General features: G+C 36.7%; 1 long non-coding RNA gene across 1 annotated transcript; it reads right to left on the bottom strand.

Moving 5' to 3' along the window:
- Positions 1-8438: 8438 nt before the first annotated feature.
- LOC140330844 (uncharacterized) lies at positions 8439-20707 on the bottom strand. The gene is made up of 3 exons (XR_011920810.1): positions 19052-20707; positions 18151-18202; positions 8439-10498 (listed from the first exon to the last, which is right to left on the bottom strand). It is a non-coding gene; the product is annotated as an uncharacterized lncRNA (long non-coding RNA).
- Between the last annotated feature and the right edge of the window lie 1663 nt (positions 20708-22370).

A 22370-nucleotide genomic window follows, 5' to 3' on the forward strand; every position in this document is an offset into this window, starting at 1 on the left:
TGCAATTACAAAGCTGAGCATTAGTATAATAGTAATCATATAAAAAGTAGCGGTCAGCTCACTAATAGAAAACCTCAAGTTAGAATTAGATACTGGCACAAGTGCTGAACTCTTTCTTCTAACAATGCCAATTGACTGGCTTCTTTATATATCCAATGGCTTTAATACATTTTACATCCCTGACAAATTAGAAGTTGTCTCTGTGTTCTGACCTCATTTCCTTGCTTTAGTCAAGGACCTAGAAATAAAACTACAGTCAGGAAATATCTTCACCAACCTAAACATGGTACCTAAACATCGTATTAAAAGTCCAAAATAAAATTATTGAGAAATAATTACATTTAAAATTTTGTTTACAACATACAAATAACCTGAATCATATATCTTCTTTGATCAAGATCAATCTGAATCATATAACTTCTTATATCTAGATCAATATATCTTTTTGTCTGCACTCCCTTTAGTGTATTGTTGGTATTATTAATAAACAGTATTTATAGTGCCAACATATTACGCAGAGCTGTACATTAAATGTAGATTTTAACCACAACTGAATGGTAACTAAACACCTCTGACTTAACTAAAACTTATAGTTATAGTTATCTATAACTATAACTTATAGTTATAGTTATAGATAGTTAAGGAAATAATGAATGACAATGCAAATTCAGTAGGAATAATTTTACGAAAAGAGACAATACGAATTTAAAGTGTACCTAAACTCAACATTTTCACTTTAAATAAAGGGATAGACAACCCTTATATGTAAAGGGAAAATGTTATTTATTTTATATTTTTTTAAGTGCAACACCCTTTTTTAAAGGTACAACAACACAGAGCGCCCCGGGATACCTACGTCACGCATCCCAGGAGGCTCCGGGTGCTCCTTCTGCACATGCCTGAGATCTCGGACATGCGCAGAAGGGGCATTTTTTCTATTAAGTGAAAGAGATGCGAATCACACGCAAGTGCAGTGATATCAGCTTTTTCCCCCCCTTTACAGTGGGCTACATCACCCGATCCCACACCTGCGCAGTGCCAGATCATGTGACGTGTCAAGAAGACCGAGGAAGAAGATGGAAGAGTGAAGATGACGGCCACTGGTGCTTTCTTAGCGTCGGGGGGAAGAGGAATTCCAGGACGATGCAGGAAAGACCAGTGCCATCGAGGGACCTGCAGGATTAAAGGTAAGTGTAATTTTTTTTGTTTTCAGTTTAGTTACACCTTAATATAAATGTATAGATTTATATGTATTGTAAATTGTATTTTTCATTGAGTATTAGAGTTGTATTCGGAATCGATATTTTTTGCATGGTTTGTAATTATATATGAAAAACAGACATCTTTGCAAAATACAGAATTTATACAAATTTAAATGCACTCTAGAGTTATATACTCTGCTATAACTATGCCTGATTCCTCTTGTCCATACAGTTGTGATATACATATACTAATATACTGATATACATATGATTTATAATATAATAACTTAATTATAGTGCAGCATGTATTAATTATGGAAGTCAATTAATAATAATGGAAGTCTTGTAAAACATATGTGCTTGCTATTTACTTTCAGATGTATCATCAATATGAAATAAAAAAAAAATTAAAAGAAGCCTGCCTGACACATGCTCAACTTCTGTGCATTTCAGATACCAACCAGCTATTGCAGAAAATTCAGCCTCATCCAAGAGAAGCACCCCTAGCTTCTGGGAGCAGACAGGCATAATTAAGTGCAGATATCATGCTCCTAATATTATGTAAATGTACTGATATTTTTAGCTCTGAATGAGTTCTGCTAGGTGCAGATCTGCAGAACACATATGGAAAATGGAAACATATTTACATCCATCTACATTCCATTTAGCAGGCACAATGCAGCGGCTGTCAAACATGAGTCATTATTGATTCTTTTTTTCCAATGCATTGCATGTACAACTAGTAAGCAATTCAACAAGCATGTCAACATCTCTTATTTTAGTAATTAGAATGAAACTAGCACATACTCAAACAGAAGCCTATAAAAAGCAAAGACTGTTATCGTGTACTGGATAGAGCGGAGGTGAGGGAAACAATGAGCCTTTAAGAGTCTGGAGTGGTTATCAGATTGCCATCATGACACAGGAATCATGCTGCCTTTTCTCCAGCACATGTGAGTAAAGCAAGGTGTATGGTACCAGGCTGTGCTATAGACAGGCCTTGTCTCCATCTGTTTGAACGGCATATTGACTCAGGGCGGAGTTACAGCTCATAAGATGTGACTAGGCTGTTGCCTTAGCTTCTGATAATCATAAATCATAACTTTTGTCACAGGTTTCTTTGTTTCTGCCACTGTTGCTGTTTTGGGCTTCTTTTTTCTATTACAAATGCAGGTGTTACCTTTGTTCATTAGGTGACTATTCTTCATTGGGGCTTCAAAAGGAAGGAAGTGAAGAACAATGCTTGTCTAACAGGCTTGGCATGTTGGGGTCAATGTTGGACACAGGCCAAAAAAAGTCAACTTTCCTAATAATTATCAAGCCATCTACTACATTGTCCCAAATAAGCAAATCTATTCCTTGGTTGCATGTTCATATGCATATGAATAGGATGTAATGATATCTTTATGTATTTTAAATTTTAAGCCCCCACTTCCTGTGTACAAAAGCAAAATGTTTTTTAAGGTTTTCCTTTCCCTCTCCACATTCCATCACTGGGTCTGATTTATTAAAGCTTTCCCAGGTTGGAGAGGATGCACTTTCATCATGAAGCTGGCTAATCCAGCAAACCTGGAATGGATTTCTTCAAAGTCATTCACTCTGTTTGCTATTAAAATGTTTTGAATCCTGCAGCAGATCCATTCCAATTTTGCTTGATCACCGTGCTTTATGGATGAAAGTGTATCCTCTCCAGCCTTGGAGAGCTTAATAAATCAGGCCCACTGTCTCTGACCTCCTACTTAGTTCCACACAGGCAGTCCTCTTTGGGTAGAATGACAGCGCATTCTGTAAGCCCAGCCCAAGGGATGGGGGAGGTCATCATGCAGGCTGAGCTCACATTATCCACCAGTGTGCAGTGTTCATGTATTAATAAGTGTTCACTGCTCAGTCCCAGAGGATTGTCCACTCCCTTCTGCTACCAGAAGAAGAAGAGGAAGATAGTGACATTAACTTATTGCGCTGGATGACTGCACCAAACATGCAATAAGGATGCTGGGTTATTTAAAAAGAAATCCTGACACTGACTGCATACTTGCTGGCTGCCTGTGTATAACTGACTAAGCTGGTTTCTTCTCTTTATGTTAGCGAAAAAGAGAGGAGGTTTGTCCTATGAATGTTATCCAATCCACTCTCCTTTTAAAGTAAATCAGTCTCCAGAAGGCAGCTGCATTTGTCCAAAAATTAGCAGTCTAAAATAATAATTTATTTTATGTCCTCAAAAAATAAAAATCAAATGTACGGTGCAGTGCAGAACAAGCAGATAGAAAAAGATTATGCATATACCACACTAACCTCCTCTGTAGCTGCAGGTACTGTGGGGAAATGTATTCTCAATGTTTACAACAGAGGCACTATAATCACAGCTTCTCTCTACTTACTTTCTATGACACCAGGGATATAGAAACCTGCCAGCTTTCCAATGTTTTGACGGGGACTGTCCCTCCCAGAATACCCCTATCCATCTGTTTCTAAACTCTTCTCCTTTTGACATTATGGGCCTGATTTATTAAAGCTCTCTAAGGACAGAGAAGACACACTTTCATCAATGAACCTATATGCAGCAAACCTGGAATGGATTTCTTCAAAGTCATTTGCTAAGCAAATGTTTTGAATCCTTGACCAGATCCATTCTAGGTTTGCTGGATAACCCAGCTTCACTGATAAAAGTGTATCCTCTCCTGCTTTGGAGAGCTTTAATAAATCAGGCCCAATGCACAAACTTTTTTAATAGACTATTTTTTTATTTATTTTTTAATGTAAATTTTTATTGAAGGTTTTAGCATATACAAGTTTACAACAAAGCAGAATCACAAAGAAAATAAAGCAAATAAAACATATATTAAACAATAAGAAAAAGGTAGGCCCAAAATACTGAATGATGTCAAAACATGAAAACAAACATCATGGAATACATACAAAACCACAGGAACAAAACAAAGATACAATTACACCTGTGTTTTTCTAACCCTTCGTATCGATTATATCAGTACACAATCAGTACTTATCTAACATCAAGTAAAACAAATGTGCATTCCTAAATAAACGCCTTTGTGAAACTCAAATCAAAAAAAAGGAAAATAAAAAAAGGAAAAAGAAGAAAAGACGAGAACAGAAACAAGTCCAAGATCTCACTAGGGAAACCACTAGTGCAGCCAACCATATTTAGGATTCAGATGAGCAACTATACAATACCGATAGCAGTTGCTTGATCCCATGGGGTCCAAATTTCCTCAAATTTCTCCAGTTTGTTATTGAGCCTAGCAATGGGGACATGAGGTAATGGGGACATTCAGCAAATGGGTCACTGGATCTAAACTAAAAGAGGTTTCCAGTATTTTAATTCACCCCACTCCAGTAAGGCATTATCTTAGAACAGTACCACAAAATATGAAACAGGGTGCCTACTTGAGAGTCACACCTCCAGCAACTATTACTGCAAGACGGATATATGGAGTGAAGTCTGTCTGGAATATAGTACCAATGTATAAGAATTTTATATACATTTTCCCTATACAATGTGCATACCGAACACTTATGAGTTTTACCCCATATAATCTGCCACAGCTCCGGAGGGAGTTCCCTGCCCGGAATGGACTCCCATTTAGTCATATAAGCATGCTTGACTAAAGGCATTGCAGGTTCAGTAGTCAATATCCGATAAATCTCTGAGATCAACCCACTGTGAGATGGACCACCTGCACATACACGTTCAAACAACATGGGGGGTGAAAAGACAAAGTCTCTAGTGACAGCTTGGGCGAAATTACGGATTTGCAAGTAGCTGTATATGGCCAATGAAGGTACTTCAAATTTGGATTGTAGATCCGCAAAGGGCAATAACTTCCTGGTGACTGGATTAGAAATATCTATATCTCTATCTCTATCTCCGTCCATCTGTTGCCCTTAAAGTGGTCCATGAAGCAATCTGACGAAGAAGTGAGGCTAAAAAATATTTATAAAAATCTGGTATCCCTAAATCTGCCCTATTTTTCAACAAATATATTACAGATTTGGGAAGACAGTGATGCTTATAATCCCAAATGAAGTTAAGTACTTCGGCTTGTCAATGGACTATTTAATATACGGTTATTCCAAAATGTTTTTACAGAACTAAATCTTTTATCTGGCTTTCAAATTATTGAATTTTGTGTTTAAAAAAAACATCAGAAAGTAAAAGTTCTACCTGGGTGTAAAATAAATTACCCATTCATAAAAAAAATACTTGTTTAATAGTTAAAGGCTGAAACCTCAAATATGTACTATCTGCACTATCAAGCTCTTCCACTGCAAAGTCCTGAACAGAACATCTGAGGGGAAAAAACTCCTACAAACTCAAATAGGGTCACAACCCACTGGCTTCAGCCTGTTTATAATGCAGTGAATTGGACATTCACCAAACATTCTCTATTGGAAACACTTCAGGATTCACGTGTTTTCAATGACAATGAGGCAATGCCACTTTAACTGCTTTATAAAGAGGCCCTTAGTGTGTGTGTGCAGAAATATGAATTGTCAGCCAATGGGTGGATAGGTTTATTATGAGAGATGCTTTTTTGTTGCATAGGGAGAATCAATGCACAGTACTAAAAATGTGCATTGTTGTGTAATTATGTTTTAGAATCTAATTTGTCAGAATACAACAGAATTAATTCTGCACTGGAAATTGGCTTTAGGGGTATGGAAGTATGATTAGTTGCTTTTTAAGGCAATACCCACAATATATGAAGAATTAATCAGTGAGATTCAGTATTTTTTAGCCTGAAATGTGAGTTTAAATAACATCTAATGCTTACAAAGTACAAGCAATGTATATTAATGATGACAGAATAACATTGTAAGTATACAGACCTAATAAATAGCATAAAAATACATAGCCCATGACAGTGAAACTGGTACAGAGTTGCAACTCCCAGCAACCTCTGCCTGATAAAACAAAATAAATGCTTTTCAACAAACTAGTAGAGATTTCTCACACCAGTGTCAAAACAAAACTTTTGTAGAACAGCCTATTAAAAAGAAATATTTCCATTTTCTTGTATAGTTTATCATGAACCAAAGTGTGTCTATGTGTCTCTTGCATATATGTTGTATTTCAAGGCATACATATAATTCACTTGAATCATTATAGTCAGTGTGCAGTAAAATGATATATGTAATAGAAAGTCATACTGTATGAGTGCTCATTAAGGTGCCATCGTTTAATAAATCTCCAACAATTCTATAAAAAAATGAAAAAATAATTGGCCCTTACTGATTAAAAGGAAGGAGGTTTTCTACAAAAAAACATACTTTACAACAAACCACACTTTATTCTCTAATATGGTCGTGAATAAGGATGACCAAAACTGAGAGTTTTTGTTTTCCTATTGAGGAATTTCCGATGAAATGCATTGGATTCCATTGAAAAAGGTGATCTTGTGGCCCTTTATAAGAATGCATACACGTTAGATTTTTGTCATTGGAAAAGATCTTCACAATCATTTTCAACGACAAAAGACCAAAAGATAATTAAACGAGCGCCTTTTTGTTCATTGGAGAGGGGAGGGGGGAAAAAGAGCGAGCAGCACCTCGCTGCGCCCTCCTCCCATCACTCCCATTGTAGTCATTTGTGTTCCATGGTCCATGGATTCAACAGGACAGATCCATGAATGAAGTCAGATGGCCACTGTACATATTCTCATCCGAGACTAGCAATAAAGGCTTGTACGTAGCCTTAGCCTTATTATTTTATATATTTAGCAAATTGAGCACCCAGATGGCATATATAAATAAATAAAATACATTTACTGAGACACAACATAGTCAACAAATCACATACACAAAAAACACAAATAAAAGTAGCAGGACATGAAAAGGGGGCAGATATAGGATCTCAAAGTTTTTATTAAAATAACTATCGCCAATTTAATTTCTTTGTATCCATTAAAACTGGCATATGTATTATAAAAGGGCCAATTCAGATCACAGGGTTTTCAAACTACTGCCAACCACTCGTAATAAAGTGAATGGGAACCATTCTGAGCACATGTTTGCATGAGGCTGCTGTGGATTGCGATGCAATTCCTGAAAATTACTAGTTGCTTCTGGCTCTTAGCTGCTTTTCCTCCTTTGGAGGAAGAACTGCATCTTAACTGCATGACAAAATGATTGTCTCTGCACTCTGTACACAACAACATTGTAGTTGAATAGGGGCAGTTGGAAGGGGCTAACAGTACAGTTTAATAGTGCAAGTCCGAAACGAGCTTTAAACTTGAAGAAATGGTATAACATGTCAAAAAGTTTCGTTATTACAGGTACAGACATATATTTGAAACTATCTCAATGGGAAGTCTTTGCATTAACTTGTATTCAATCATCCTTTATATTTTTTTCTCATAAAACTTTTCTTGTTCCCCTGTCTGTTTTTCATTTGATTTACATGTAATATATACATATACCTGTGCTAATTATTTTTTGGGAGATTTAAAGGTTCTGAATTTTTTCATGCTTACAATCATCTCCAATCTTATATAATATATAATAAAACATTTTAATTTAAACATAAAATGCAAAACCATAGATGATACAAACATTTTAGGGCTAGAACTTAAAATTGATATAATTAACAGTTCACTTGATCTACCATTTATTATTACACTTTCCACCTTTTCATGAGATATTAAAACTGTGAACCCTTTTAGTGACTGTTTGCCTGACCTTGTCATCAAGAAAAAATTTTTTTCACACTTTGCACCTTGCCTTCTACTGGCAATTCCAAGAGGCAAAACCCCAAAACATCCAGATATTTTTCAGAAATTGCCAATTCATTCAACTCCCTCACATTCTTGTTGGATTTATCATGATGGGTTAACTCACTGACCATTAGGAGTGAGCAGGAATGTCTGGCAAGCTTTGGCATCAAAGATGAGTATCTTGGAGGCCACAAGGTACTTAATTTGGACTTTCAGCAGTTTCATTATTACACAAGGGATCTCCGTCCTGGGTTTACATGGCAGGCCCTATTGTCTCCAGCCCCATTCCACAGCTACAACTTTCTGCAACTTTCTGGTTGTGCTGCCTTCAGCTTAAATTTTTAATTATTACTTATTTATATTCATATAGATTATTATAATTGTATATTTGTTTTGGTATGTTCCCCTGTACAGCTCGCCACCAATACTGTTGAATGTTTGGCTCTTCTGGTGGTTCAAAATTACAGCAATCCAGAAATAAATGTTATCCTTCTCTTATCAGCTCTTCACTGATCCATTGCTTGTCAGTAATAAGTAATGCCATTTCCCACCATGCTGGTGATAGTAAATGAAAAGAGTCTGCCTAATCAGGAAGTTTTAAAGGAAATGTTGGCCAGTTCGGCTAGGCAAATTATAAATCTGTGGGAATATACACTTGCTTTCCTCTGCATTGTTCTCCCTTTGATCCTCTGAAAAACCCAAATCCTGTGTTGTTGGTAAGTGTAACATATACACAGTTTAGACATATTCTGTATGTTCAAGTGACAGAATAGAAGAAGGGGCAAAAAGAAAAATGACTTACAACCTTTTAGGCATTAATGTCTTGGATTTTCCAGGACCTTTTTTATTAGCATGAAATTTACCATGTCAATTTTTTTTTAATCTGTCAGGATGCCATTTAAAAAACAAAATAAAAATATTTATGGTCTTTGAACCTTGGCCATCAGGCTTGAAAGGACTAAAAAGAGGTGTTTTGGATCAGCGAGCCTCCCCCACTTTGTAAATGGTGGGTCTAGAACAGCCACAATGTCAGTGTTTTTAAAGCTACTGTAAGGGATGGAGGTAGGGGCAATCATTCACTTTAATGTCTTTTTATTTTGTTCTTGATTTTTCGTCCCGATATTTTATCACAATATGGAATTAGGATCATTCCAATTCTGGTTATGTGTGAAAAAACAAGAATATTCATGTGATCAATAAAAAGAAGAGTAACATAGTTCACAATTGGCATAATATCCCCAGGAAAAAGAGATCAGTAACATTTCTGTAAATGTATACATAAAATACAGAACAAAAAATGACAAAGTCATAGCAGCTCAAATGTAGCCTGCCCAGCTCTCACCCAGAATATCTCCTTTACTTGTTAATGGAACTCGAAAAGTAGGGAAAGGTATTCTATAGTCCAGCAAAACAGAACTGAACAAGGCTAACAGCACTGCTTGGTTTTTCAGTGCAGAAAGGACACTGGGCCTGATTTATTAAAGCTTTCCCAGCCTGGAGAAGATAGATTATCATGGGTGAACCTGGGTGATCCGGCATGCTTTGAAAGGCTTTCTTAAAAAAACATTTGCAAATGTTTTCATCCTCGACCAGATCCAATTCAGTCTATCTTCAGTAGTCTTGTAGAGCTGTAATAAATCAGGCTGTGATGTCAGTTCAAACGGGAAGTTGGGAGCTCATTGGATTTAAGGCAGATCACACATTTTTTGTACTTGCACTAGGATAAAATATGAAAAATAAGTTTTTATTTTATTTGTATCATTTTTGGCCATATATATTCTTTAATTACTCTGCAATTCCTTGTGAAAATATATTGAATAAAAATGTACCATAAAGTGTTTGTTTCATTGGTCTAAATGTGATGTTAATGCACTTTAGGGACATTTAGGGATGATTAACTGAAGCAGGAAAGGGCATTATATGATAAGAAGTGCACTGATCGTATATACAAGCACATTTAATTCATCCTGGCAACCTTCCTAAGCTCTAAAGAGAAAACCATCTAGGTATCCTAAGCTAGAGAGTCATACCATAATGATTTTCAGCTACCTCTTTAGCTAAGAAGTTCATAAACAAAGGTATACCTGTTTATTTATGGCTTACTAAAAGAGTGGCACAAAGGAAAATAAAGCTGATTTAAGTATTAAATAACAGACATCATGCCAGGTATAGACAGAAATATCTATGCTGGATTATAGTTGACTTGATCTGTCTAACTTCTGCTTGTAAAAGGATGAATGTTCTCTTTGAATCTACCTTAGCCCTCATTCACATCATATGGAGAAAGTTTTGGCTATCGGTTTAAAACTGCTTAATTTGAAAAATATTTAACATGTCCTAATCAAAATGAAATATGTGTTCACAATATACGTTTTACTGCCAGACCAGCGCACATGTTAAAATGCACATTTTAGGACTATGACTCAAAGATAAATAGCCCTTTTATACAAAGTAAAATTATTGTTTTTATTGTGGTTCCCCGGCACCTCCTCTGTGCCAGGACGAAGAAAAATTCCAGAACAGCGCAGGATACGATTGAGGAAAGCTCCAGCGCGATTGAGGCATCTGCGGAAATAAAGGTAAGTGTGATTTTTTTATTTGGATAAAATTAAATCGGTTTGATTACTAAACAACATATTAGCAGATTCAACTTTTTTCCATCACTGCCAAATATTCAAATTTCATTTTAAGCATTTTCTGTAACTTTACTGAATCTCTCTCAGTTTATAGAAAGCATATTATAATGTATATTTAGTGGCCTTTATGGTTTTTGCATTGTCCTTTCCATTGTGTTTTTATGTATATATATAAATATATATATATACTCCACTAGCCACTCTCTTCACTCCTCCAATGACCTACTAATGACTTCTTCACCTCACTTCCTCATGACTTACCTCGTGACATGTACGGCTCCAAGAACTTTCTAGGGCTACCCTGACTCTCTGGAATGGTCCTATTTGGATCCATCTTTTCAAACTTGTCTACCCGACTCCTGTCTCTTAAAACCCTCACTACTCATAGTGGTTCAGAGATTAGTACTCGGGCCTTTGCAGCGCTAGGTTCCAGGTGCGATTCCTGGCTAGGACACTATCTGCATAGAGTTTGCAGGTTCTCCCTGTGTTTGCATGCGCTTCTTCCGGGTATTCCAGATTCCACACATGAAGTTATTGGCTTCCCCCTAAAATTGACCATAGACTGTATTAAGACAAATGTCTGATGTAGGGACATTTGATTGTGAGCCCATTTCGAGGGACACCTAATGACATGACTATGGACTTTGTGTAGGGCTTTATAAATACTGTGTAGTAATATTCATATGGAAGTGTTACTTACCCTTCTCCCTAGATTGTAAGCTCTTTTGGGCAGGGTCCGCTTCTCCTGTGTCACTGTCTGTCATTTACAACCCCTATTTAATGTACAGTTCTGCTTATTATGTTGGCACTATATAAATCATGGTTATTATTACTAATAAACAGTATTTATATAGAACCAATATATTACACAGCTCTGGAACATTAAATGTGAAAATTATTAATATTAATGATTGCTGATAAAGTTTCTATGTGAGGTTGACTTCTGGAAAGCACTCTACTCGTCCGTTTGAAAAAATGCAAAATATATTTTATATTTCACTTGTATATCACTTTAAGCGAGTTCATTTCATTATTATTTTTACCATAAACCATAATGAGAATACTACAATGGTCTCCGAAGCCTGCACTGCCCTCTGCTTGTACAGTGAGAAGTTGCTGTCTATCCTCGTTTGTTTCTCCAGGTCAGCCTGACCTCCAAGTAACCTTTAGCTTGACCCACCACTGGTCACTCTCACCAGGCACATTTGTTTATCTTCAACCTCAAGGCTCCAGTCGCAGTTTTCATCTCTAACCTTTATGTCCCCTCCATTCTAGTCACCAGCTAGAGATTAAAAGTATGTTAGGCTTAGTTGTGTTTGCCAGGTCTCACATATAATATAACCTCCATAAAGCACACTGCTTTACAATTCCTTTTGTTGGTATGTGGGCTGTTTACTTTCTCCTTCTGGCAACCCTTTAATGGCCCAGCACCAATTACAGCATAGTTTAGACATGCAATAAAAATAAAAGGAGCTGAAAACCTGACTTTTACAATAAAGTAAGGGTGCATTTGTTGGTATCATAAAAGAAGAATTTCTTGTAGCTGAATCCTCAGTGACAAATCAAGCAGTAATGCCCATTAAGGTTTTGTGTCTGATCATCACAATGTATTTACTCTAACAATCAGTACCCTCCATTTTCTTCAAATTAAATACTATTTGTTGCCCAAAAAGACTGGTCACATATACTTTTATTGTTCACTACTACATTATATGTTGAAACATTCTAAATTAAATAAAAATATAAATACAACAAACACAATATTATAAAAATGCAAACCCTAAACTTTCAGCTTTGAAAATAGTTAAAATAAAATGTTTTGGCAATTGCATCCAGCTGACTTGTGGTGCACCCTTTACAACTAGCAATAATTGCAATATATTAAATGAAAAAAAAATATGCTGTACCAATCCCTAAAACAAATTCAGACCACAGTTGTACAACAACATAATTCACAACTATATCTGATTGGAGGGACTATTCCTCCTTCAGATGCAAGTCCCTTTCTCCTCCCCGGTTGTCTGGCCCTTTAAGTGGATAAATACAACTCTACATAAAATGTATTATTTAATTATTAAAAAGTGTTAATTTACACAAAACCTTTCATTCAGCCTCTAAATTATTTTATTTGATATATTAAAATTTATTATATAGGGAACACAGTTTTGAAAAAAAAAGCATTTTTTGGTTGATCTTATTCACTGCATTCACTTTTTATGGTCCACAAAATGTGGGAACGATAGGGGTGTGTTATTTGTCTTTAAACTTTGTTCCTAAAAGTGTTTATTTTCCTGATCTCCAAAGGTCTGAAGGTATGCAATAGTTACAATGATGTGTTACTCAACTGCTGGTTCAACAGTACTTCCCAAACTTGATGTCTGTATAGATCAGGCTGCTCAACCCTCAAAGAGGCAATTTATATAGGAATTGATTATGCTCTCTAATAGAAAATGCTGAATTATCCCAATACTAAAGACTTTATATCATAAAAGTTCCCAACCAGGTTAGTTGGGCAGCACGGTGGCTCAGGGGTTAGCACTCTGGCCTTTGCAGCGCTAGGTCCCAGGTTTGTTCCCCAGCCAGGACATTATCTGCATGGAGTTTGCAGGTTCTCCCCGTGTCTGCGTGGGTTTCCTCCCACATCCCAAAAACATGCATTTAGGTTAATTGGCTTCTCCCTAACAATTGACCTTAGGCTACATTAATCACATATGACTATGGTAGGGACATTAGATTGTGAGCTCCTTTGAGGGACAGTTAGTGACACGACTATGGACTATCGGTGCTATACGATCGGTCGTATATATCGTGCATGAACGTTCGTCGTTCTTTTTCCAACGATAATAATTGGAAGTGTGTACGTAGCTTAAGTAGATGAAACATTATGAGGAATCACAGGACATCTATTTGCCATGTTTGGTAGAAGTCAATATAGCATAGAAACCTTATTAGAAATAATATTAAATGCTAAAAGATTATGATCACTGGTGTTAAACATTGGTTTGTATATGTGATGATTTTTAAAACACATGTAAGCCTTACTGAACTAGACAAAATCAGTAACCTGCAGCATCCACCATTTATTGATTGAAATCAGCTAATGGTTCATTGTTTCTGACTGGCTTACACATAACTCTGCTTTAGAAAATAATTACTATGGTTGGTTTTACACAAGACAAGGAAAATATCTGTTCTTCCTTTATGGTATCAGGACCTGCCATTGTCTCTGATCATAGAAACTTAATTGGCAGAATTCCTACATATAACATGCTTTCCTTTCAGCTACATCACCTCCATTAAAATAAAGAAGTCATGCAACCATGTGCAATAACAATCTCATCCAATAAAGTCAAGTAAAAGTGGTCAGTACATAAAAAGTTTCGTCCAGGTCTTTGTTTTATGTAGGATTTTTCTTTTGTACATTAGTTCTGGGAAGTGCTACCATCACCAACCATCTCCTGATGACAATGTATATAACTTAAAAGGTGCAGATACCTGTAGTTATTTTAAATCTTTGTACAGTAAATGTAACTGGTTTAACTGTATTATCATCAGTTAATATTATTACTTATTTATTATCAGTTATTTTATTCCTCGAGAGTTCAAAACTTAGAAAATACTTATCTATTTGGGGTCCCCCCCCCAGATATCTGTAAAATGAATAAATAACCACACACAAATAGTGGGTCAATGCAGGTGAAGCAGCTACAGATTATTATAACACAATACAAATATATGCACTCTGGTACTGTATTAAATGAGTTGGTTAGTAAATTGGAGTGTTTGTTTCTTATCAGCCAGTCCTGGAAGAGAATGAGGGCTATTTCAAGGAATGTTTGCAGCATCCCATCAGAGTGCAGAGGAACCTTTATCTGCTTGGTGCCTAAATAAACTTTATTGTCCATTCTGTGATATGGCTCCCTTAGAATCACTGTTTCAATTCATCACTGTCACCTTTGCTAATGTGAAAGCAGTGACAGCTCATGGTTGTTAAGTAGTAACAGTGTGCATAATGTTCAAACAAGACAAATAAACCAGGTGAACTATGAACTGAGTTCTGAGACCACTGAAAACTACCCCACAATGGCACATAATAATTAAAACCAATGTGCCTTAAAATGTTACTACAGAACATCTGTAAAAAATAAATTGTTGTAAATGTATTCCTCCTATTTATATTAGTACTTCTACTTGAGCAGTGTGTACAGCAAGCCATTACAAATAATTTTTAAAGTTTTTTTTCTAATGTATCCTTCAGGTGATCATGATGGAAGTGCACAGATTTATAAGTCACCATCAATTCTTCTATTTTAGGTGTGCACACACATTCCTTAAAGTAGGCCTGTCATAAAAAAAGTAAACATTATTTAACAATATTTAACAGGGTTGCTTTCCCTTTTACATAATAATATTTTTCTATTTCTTTTAAATTGTTTATTATTTGCCTGGCCTGAAGTGGAAACCAGCAAACTCTTGGTAAACTTACGTCACATATGCCAGGACTGCGGGCTGCTCCTTCTGTGCATGCCCATGATTGGGTACTTCATTGTCAGGAGTGTTACTCAATTGTAAATGACCAAGCGCATGATCTCATGTATGTACAGAGTATGATTGCCACTCGACTGTTTACATTTGGAGGCCCTGACAGAAGACATGTCACCCGACCGAGCGGGATTAGTAATATAAGCATCACTCCGCCAATAAAGTACAGAATAAAAAACTTTATTTGCATTCACCAGGAAAAGCCAACTAGTTTCAAGGGTGACTATAACGTGCTTTGTGTAAACCAGGGGTGCCAACACTTTTTTGGCTTGCAAGCTACTTTTAAAATATCCAAGTCAAAATGATCTACTAACAATAAAAACTTGGACTTAATAACTCCTGTGCACGGTAGAGTTTATTCTGAAAGGCAGGGCTCCACGATCTACTCAGGTTGCCTTTGTGATCTACTGGTAGATTGGGATCCACCTGTTGGGTACCCCTGGTGTAAACCATTTCAGCTGCTACAATTGCTGAAATTACAGATTTACCAGAAGCACTTACCCCTGTATTGTTACAACTTGGTCCTGAATTTGATTTTGTTTACACACAACCCTGAAAAAGAAAGATCTTGTCACCTAAGACACATGAAGACATGTCTCCCGACCGAGCGAGATTAAACAACATCATCAGGAACCTGGAAGAATGAAGATGGTGGCCGGGACATAACAGAGACTCTCAAGAAAGAAGATGAAATTAAGGCAGCACAGGATTCACTGTGTGTGGAAAGCGTGCAAGTTCGGCTTTTGGAGGAGCTAAAGGATGCTTTGCAGTTGTTTTAAAAACATTTTTTACCTTTTAAATAGATATAACAGAAATGTAACAAACCAAAAGTAAAAAAGAAAAGTTTATTAGCGCTTTCACAAACTTTTGTTATAAAAGTGTTATTATTACATTGATAAGATTGTTATAGTGGAAGTAGGCTCCAAATATGATGTAACATTATTTTCTGTTAACACTAGCTGAACTCTGAGTAAAACTAATATTTACCCTTAGAGTGGGTACCCTTCCTACTTCAATCTCTAAAGTGTTCATTTTAAGGATAGATAAGTTAGGAGAAAAACTTAACAAATCTCTCCTTCCTTCAGCAGCTGATATTTTTCTCCACTTAACTAAATCTGTCCCCCACACCCAAAGCCTCACTGCACCAGTAGTCTGACTACTGAAGTCATCACCTTGATATCAAGAACTTCTACAATCCCGAGCTTTGGGCTCTAATGTGGAAGCCAGAGATAGCGTTTTCCATTTAAATTATTCACTTCGACAAAAATAGCTGGACTTTCTTGACCAATCAACTTCGCCTATGCTTGTGGTAAACTGGAAACAGGTCCCCACCACTTCCATTGTCGTAGGCCAAACATGCACGTCTGTGCAATACAAACAAATTGTTTTCAAATGATCTCTCATAAGAAAAAGTAATGACTAAATCATGCATGCACTTCTGAGGTCTGTGGTTATATATTAAGTTTGTTGTTTTTAGGAACAGAAAGCATGAATTTGCATTTACAAAGTGTTGATCCACTTAAATGGTTGGTGAAGTAAACAAAAATAAACATGGTGTGGATTTTCTGACTTAAATCACTGAGGGCCATATACCAGCTAAGATTTTTGTATGGCCAATACTGTTAATATTAGCCAGTATTATTATACATATTACTCAGCGCTTTACAAGGTCCATGGTCATGTCACTAGCTATCCCTCAAGGAGATTCACAATCTAATATCACTACCACAGTCATTTGTCTTAATACAGTCTAAAGTCCTAGCCCAGCCCACATATATAGTCAGTTTCTTACTATTAATACCTTAGATCAGTGACTGCAGTCTGTTTAAACAATTCTAATAATCAATGTGGATTCTGACCCTTGAGGACTGGAATTAGGGATCCCTGGACTAGAGATTATGATAAATACCTGCTGAATCCACTTACTGTGCTAAACAAACAATAGCATATTTTATACCAGCAACTGTAAAGCTACATACACACTTCCAATTATTATCGTTGGAAAACGAATGACGAACGTTCATGCACGATATATACGAACGATCGTATAGCACCGATCCTGCACATAGAGTTAACGACACGATCGTTCGTAGATATTGTACACACAATAGATACGATCGTTTGAGCGATAGAGGAACTATGTGCACGACAGGAAAGTGAACGGACGTTCGTTCATCACGCATGCTCTGAACATGGACGATCAACGAACGACCGTACACACGAACGATGCTCAACGATCGTCGTCCAATCCGATCCGTCGGTCCGGTCGTTCGTTTCCAGCGACTTTCCTCGTTCGTCGGCGTCGTTGGTTACTTTTTTACAAACGATTTTTTGCCCAATCGATCATTCGTCGTTCCATTGGAACGATAAAAATTGGAAGTGTGTACGCACCTTAACACACGCTCTGTAGATTAATGTCAGATTTTAATTTTAGCATGATAAATCTTACATTTTAAGTTATATAAACAAAACTTTTTTTTTTTATTTTTGATATGATAAAGAAGGTTTACAAAAACAAGTGATGGAATATTCCAAAGTGGGATAAGCTACACGTAGACAGTTGTCTCTGCAATAAGTGTCCCTCTAAAATCAGTGCTGAGGTTCGCTAGAAGGCAGCTCTATTTAACATGAACTCAAACCAAGGCAGTTCTTGGAGATACTTGTAAAAAAACTTGTAATATAAGCATCACTCCGCCAATAAAGTACAGAATAAAAAACTTTATTTGCTATCGCCAGGAAAAGCCAACTAGCTTCAAGGGTGACTATAATGTGCTTTGTGTAAAACAGGGGTTCCCACACTTTTTTGGCTTGTGAGCTACTTTTAAATTTGACCAAGTTAAAATGATCTACTAACAATACAAACTTGGACTTAATAACTCCTGTGCGCAGTAGAGTTTATTTTGAAAGGCAGAGCTCCGCACTATTCGTGTTGCCTTTGCGATCTACTGGTAGATCCTGATCCACCTGTTAGGCATCCCTGGTGTGAACCATTTCAGCTGCTACAATTGCTGAAACTACAGATTTACCAGAAGCACTTACCTCTGTGTTGTTACAACTTGGTCCTGAATTTGTTTTTGTTTTTCACACAGCCCTGAAAAAGAAAGATCTTGTCACCTAAAGCTAGGTACACACTTGCAATAATTATCGTTAGAAAACGAACGACTAATGATTATGCACCATTATTTTAAATGATTGTATTGTGCACAATTCTGTACATGTTGTAACAATACGATCATTCAAATATAATCCACCAATAATGTACACACGCTAAATACGATCGTTTGAACGATGCAGGAAGTGACATGTAAAGGAGAAAGTGTACTGCAGAACCATCCACGATCACTAAACGATCAGTACACACAATAGATAGTCAACGATCGTATCCACCGGGATGGTCGTTTGTTTCCAGCGACAATTCTCGTTCGTTGTGCACTTTTTTGTTTCCAACGATAATTATTGCAAGTGTGTACTCAGTTTAAGACACATGTTGACTTTTCCTGGCAACTGTAAAATATATTGAATATGAATTTAATTGGTGGAAAAGCACATCTATTACTTTTCATCAGTATCCACATTGAAAATGTTGGCTCTATTCCTCCCCTGATGACAATCTAAACTTAGAAAATTGTAGACAGTTTACTTTTGAAATATTTTACCATTTCATTACTCTACTGAGATAAATCAGTGTCTTGATGTCCAGCCTTTGTTTTGCTTGTGGCGTAACAAAGAATGTTTTGAGATCCTGAATATTCCCAGACTAAATTCTTTTTTGCATGTCCAATTTTTGGTCATTCATGTAAACCTTTTCCGATAGACTATATTCCACTAAAAGCAAAGGCGGTTTTCTCTGAGTGTGCTAATAAATGGGAGCAGTCTCGTTCTATAAAAGTGACTGACACTGAAATAAGCCCTGTCACAATTTTATAGACAGATAATGTACCTTGCAACACAATTGTTGGCTGATGCCCAGGCACCCAGCTAACACAAGCAGAAATCTTGCACAGGAAGCGGAGTGATGCTCTGGCATACAGCTAGGCTGGAATTCATTACAAAAGACTTGTCACCTGCGGTTTTGTTATTGAAAGTTATTAGGTGTGACAGCGGTTAAACAGATTTTATTTATACACAAGGATATAAATTAAGCCTCTCAGCACCTAGCACACTGGCTTTATTGTTAGACCAACATGAATGCTAAACTCTGCTAGAGCAACGACTTGGCAATGGTAGCTACTGGATCCTGTGACAGTATTAGTAAAGTGAAAGGAAAGATTAGTAGCCTCTTTACTCTATCCTAACATAACAGGTGAGACTTAACTCAGTAATATGGCAGCTTGCAATTAAAATATTAGATGTGAATGCTATCATTGTTGTGACAATGCTGCAGCCATTTTGAATGGGACGGCAATAAAAATGTTCTTTGAGAAAAGATTAGCTTCTTGCACAAATAGGGGTTTGTCTTTTGGCCTAGCATTATAAACCTAGGATTATTTTTACTACTCTTATGAGGTGTTTATAATTACCATATTTTGGTGGAATATGATCCTAAAAGTGTACCTGTTCTTTGCACATGCATGGAAAGCAACAGATGTATTCTAATGGCAGCCTCACCAACAGCTAATACTTTCCCTCATTCATTTGCATGCCAATTACCAAGAACCAACACTAACAAATGAGAAAAATGGGAATTTTGTATGCTTTACAGGACCAATGCTTGCCCATGCCAGAATGTACCAAGTACTGGTCAAGTGGAGTGGTGGGAAGGAATGGGAGCTAATTATGACAATCAGGGTGCAGCCATTTTTAGGATGATAGTCCATCTGCTTTCATTATCATAAAGTATATATGTATATCTATAATTCTAATGTTGTAAAATCTAATTACATAAAACAAGAAACAATATCTTATTAACCAGTGAATGTGACATTATGTAAACGTTGCTGCAGGTAAGTATTTGTGGTATGTATTTTAAAATAAAGCGAGCCATTGTATAGGGATTGTCACTTTAACGATTCAATAAATAAGTGCAGTTCTCCTGGCATGGGGCTGAGTTTGGCATTGGCCAGTCCAGCATGTAATGGTGTTTTCTAAATCTAATATAGAAAATGAGGATGTTCAGTGGTATGTGGTAAGTGGTATCTAAAATGATATTTTAGAAAGCCAATCCCATACATGTCAATACATGCATATCCCAGCATTTTGCACAAAGCTCAGTATGTGCAGCCCAGTGTACTTGGAGAAGAGGATGGTAAGCAGGCAGGTAAGCATGTTTTATTGCTGAGGGGACCTCGCCTGTCCTTCTGCAATAAAAATCCTGCATTCTTGCAAATTAGAAATGCAGAACTAAAGTTTCCCTTCAAAGACTTGTTGACTGTAATACAGAATATTCCATTTTCACATTTTGGGGGATTAGACACTGTAATTCTGCTCTTTATATACTTTTCACTGGAAGATAAACAGCTTAATGGAAGACCAATATTAAAAAGTGGATTCAGAGTACCAGTGAACGTATGTGACCAGAGAAGCATAAAGGCAGATAGGAAGGTAAATGCTGGGGAGAAAAAATGAAGCCTGGCATTTTGAGAAACAAATGTCCTATCTGGCATATATAACTTTCTTGTTGTGTGTTCCTGACAAAGAAAACAAAGAACCATCCTCCCAACAATTGTTTATTTCAAGATATATGAATGAGTCCTTTCCTTCCTTCCTTCATACAGTGCTAGTCCAGGCAGACAGTTTTTTCCCCATTTATATTGTATATAGGGGGAATTTGCTTAATAGAATTGGCTGACGGCCAATAAAATGTACTAAAAGATATTTACATATATACATGAGTCTATGGCTTGTTGTACGCTGAACTATGCACATGGTCTGGAAAGCTGGCCATATGCAGGCCAAACTTCCTTTTTGATTGAGTCATCTATTCAGTAATTTAATAGAACTGACAATATATTGATTCTTGTTTTGTGTTCTTTTGGACTGACTATTAGTGATTGATATCAACTGCAGAATTTTTAAAAAAGATTGATCGGGATGTAAAATTTTCATCATTTGTATCATACAAGTTGGGATTATGGAACACGTGCACACTTGTGATTTATATTTTGATTTGATGCAAAGTATTGATAGTAAAGAGATGTGAGAGGTGACCAGAGTGCCTGGAGGAAACCTACGCAAACACAGGGAGAACCTGCTGAAACAATTCCAATAGTAAATTTAAAAGACAGATAAGAGAATTTCTTCATTAGGCTATGTACACACGTCAGATGATCCTCAGCTGATAAAAGCTGTGGGGCTCATCTCGGATGGGAATCTTACATGTGTGATGATGTTCATGGATTCGTCCTGGCAGATCCGTGAACAACATAAGATGAACAAACACGATGGAAATGAAGGGGGAGAGTGCAATAGGGTGCCACTTCCTTCTACCCCCTCCCCTCCCCTCTCCATAGAACAGAACAGCACTGTATGTACAACGTTAATTTATTTCATGTTTCAGTCATCTGTCGCTGAAAACGATCATGCAAGATAGTTTCAAACGACAATAATCAATCGCATGTACGTAGCATAATAGTGTACATATTCATGAATATCACACAGTTCAGAGTTCATCCTATCCACCGCTCTTAGTGTAAGGTGCTATTCACCTTCAATACACCTTCTGGCTTCCTTGTTTTAAAGCAAAAGTCAGCCTTTGTGAATTGCCATCAGCCACTGCTAAAAGAACCATCTAGCTCTAGCCCTGAGTATTGCACATATTTACATGTACGATAGATGGTGGATGGCTGTGTCCATAATTGAACTATTTAAAACAAAATGCTCAGAGTGGTGTTATAGAATTGCCTTCATGCCAACCCATTGTGAGCAGTTTTAGTGAAGCTCTTACCATACATCATATCTTTTTGTAGAATGTCTTAGTAAGTGAGAATGACCGACAATTATAATTTTTGTATGTACAAGTTACACCAGTGAGCACAGGCTTGCTTATTCTATATCGGTTATCAACACTTCCAGTGTGCCCAACTTTAAAAAGCAATCTTGTTTAATAATACCTATCATTAAAACTCAATAAAGCTCACTGTTTTAGTGTGGTTTTCAATGGCAAGAATGCCTCTTTCATTGCTGACCAGTGGTTAGAATGTCACCCCTACAAATAACCAAAAAGATCATTGGTGTCAGTTAAACTCAACTGAGAAGCACAAATTGCTTATTTCACAAAGACCTCCTAGCAAACTCCGGAGGAATCTTGGTATTGAATGGAA

Source organism: Pyxicephalus adspersus, chromosome 5, assembly GCF_032062135.1.
Source record: "Pyxicephalus adspersus chromosome 5, UCB_Pads_2.0, whole genome shotgun sequence".
In the NCBI taxonomy this organism is placed as follows: Eukaryota; Metazoa; Chordata; class Amphibia; order Anura; family Pyxicephalidae; genus Pyxicephalus; species Pyxicephalus adspersus.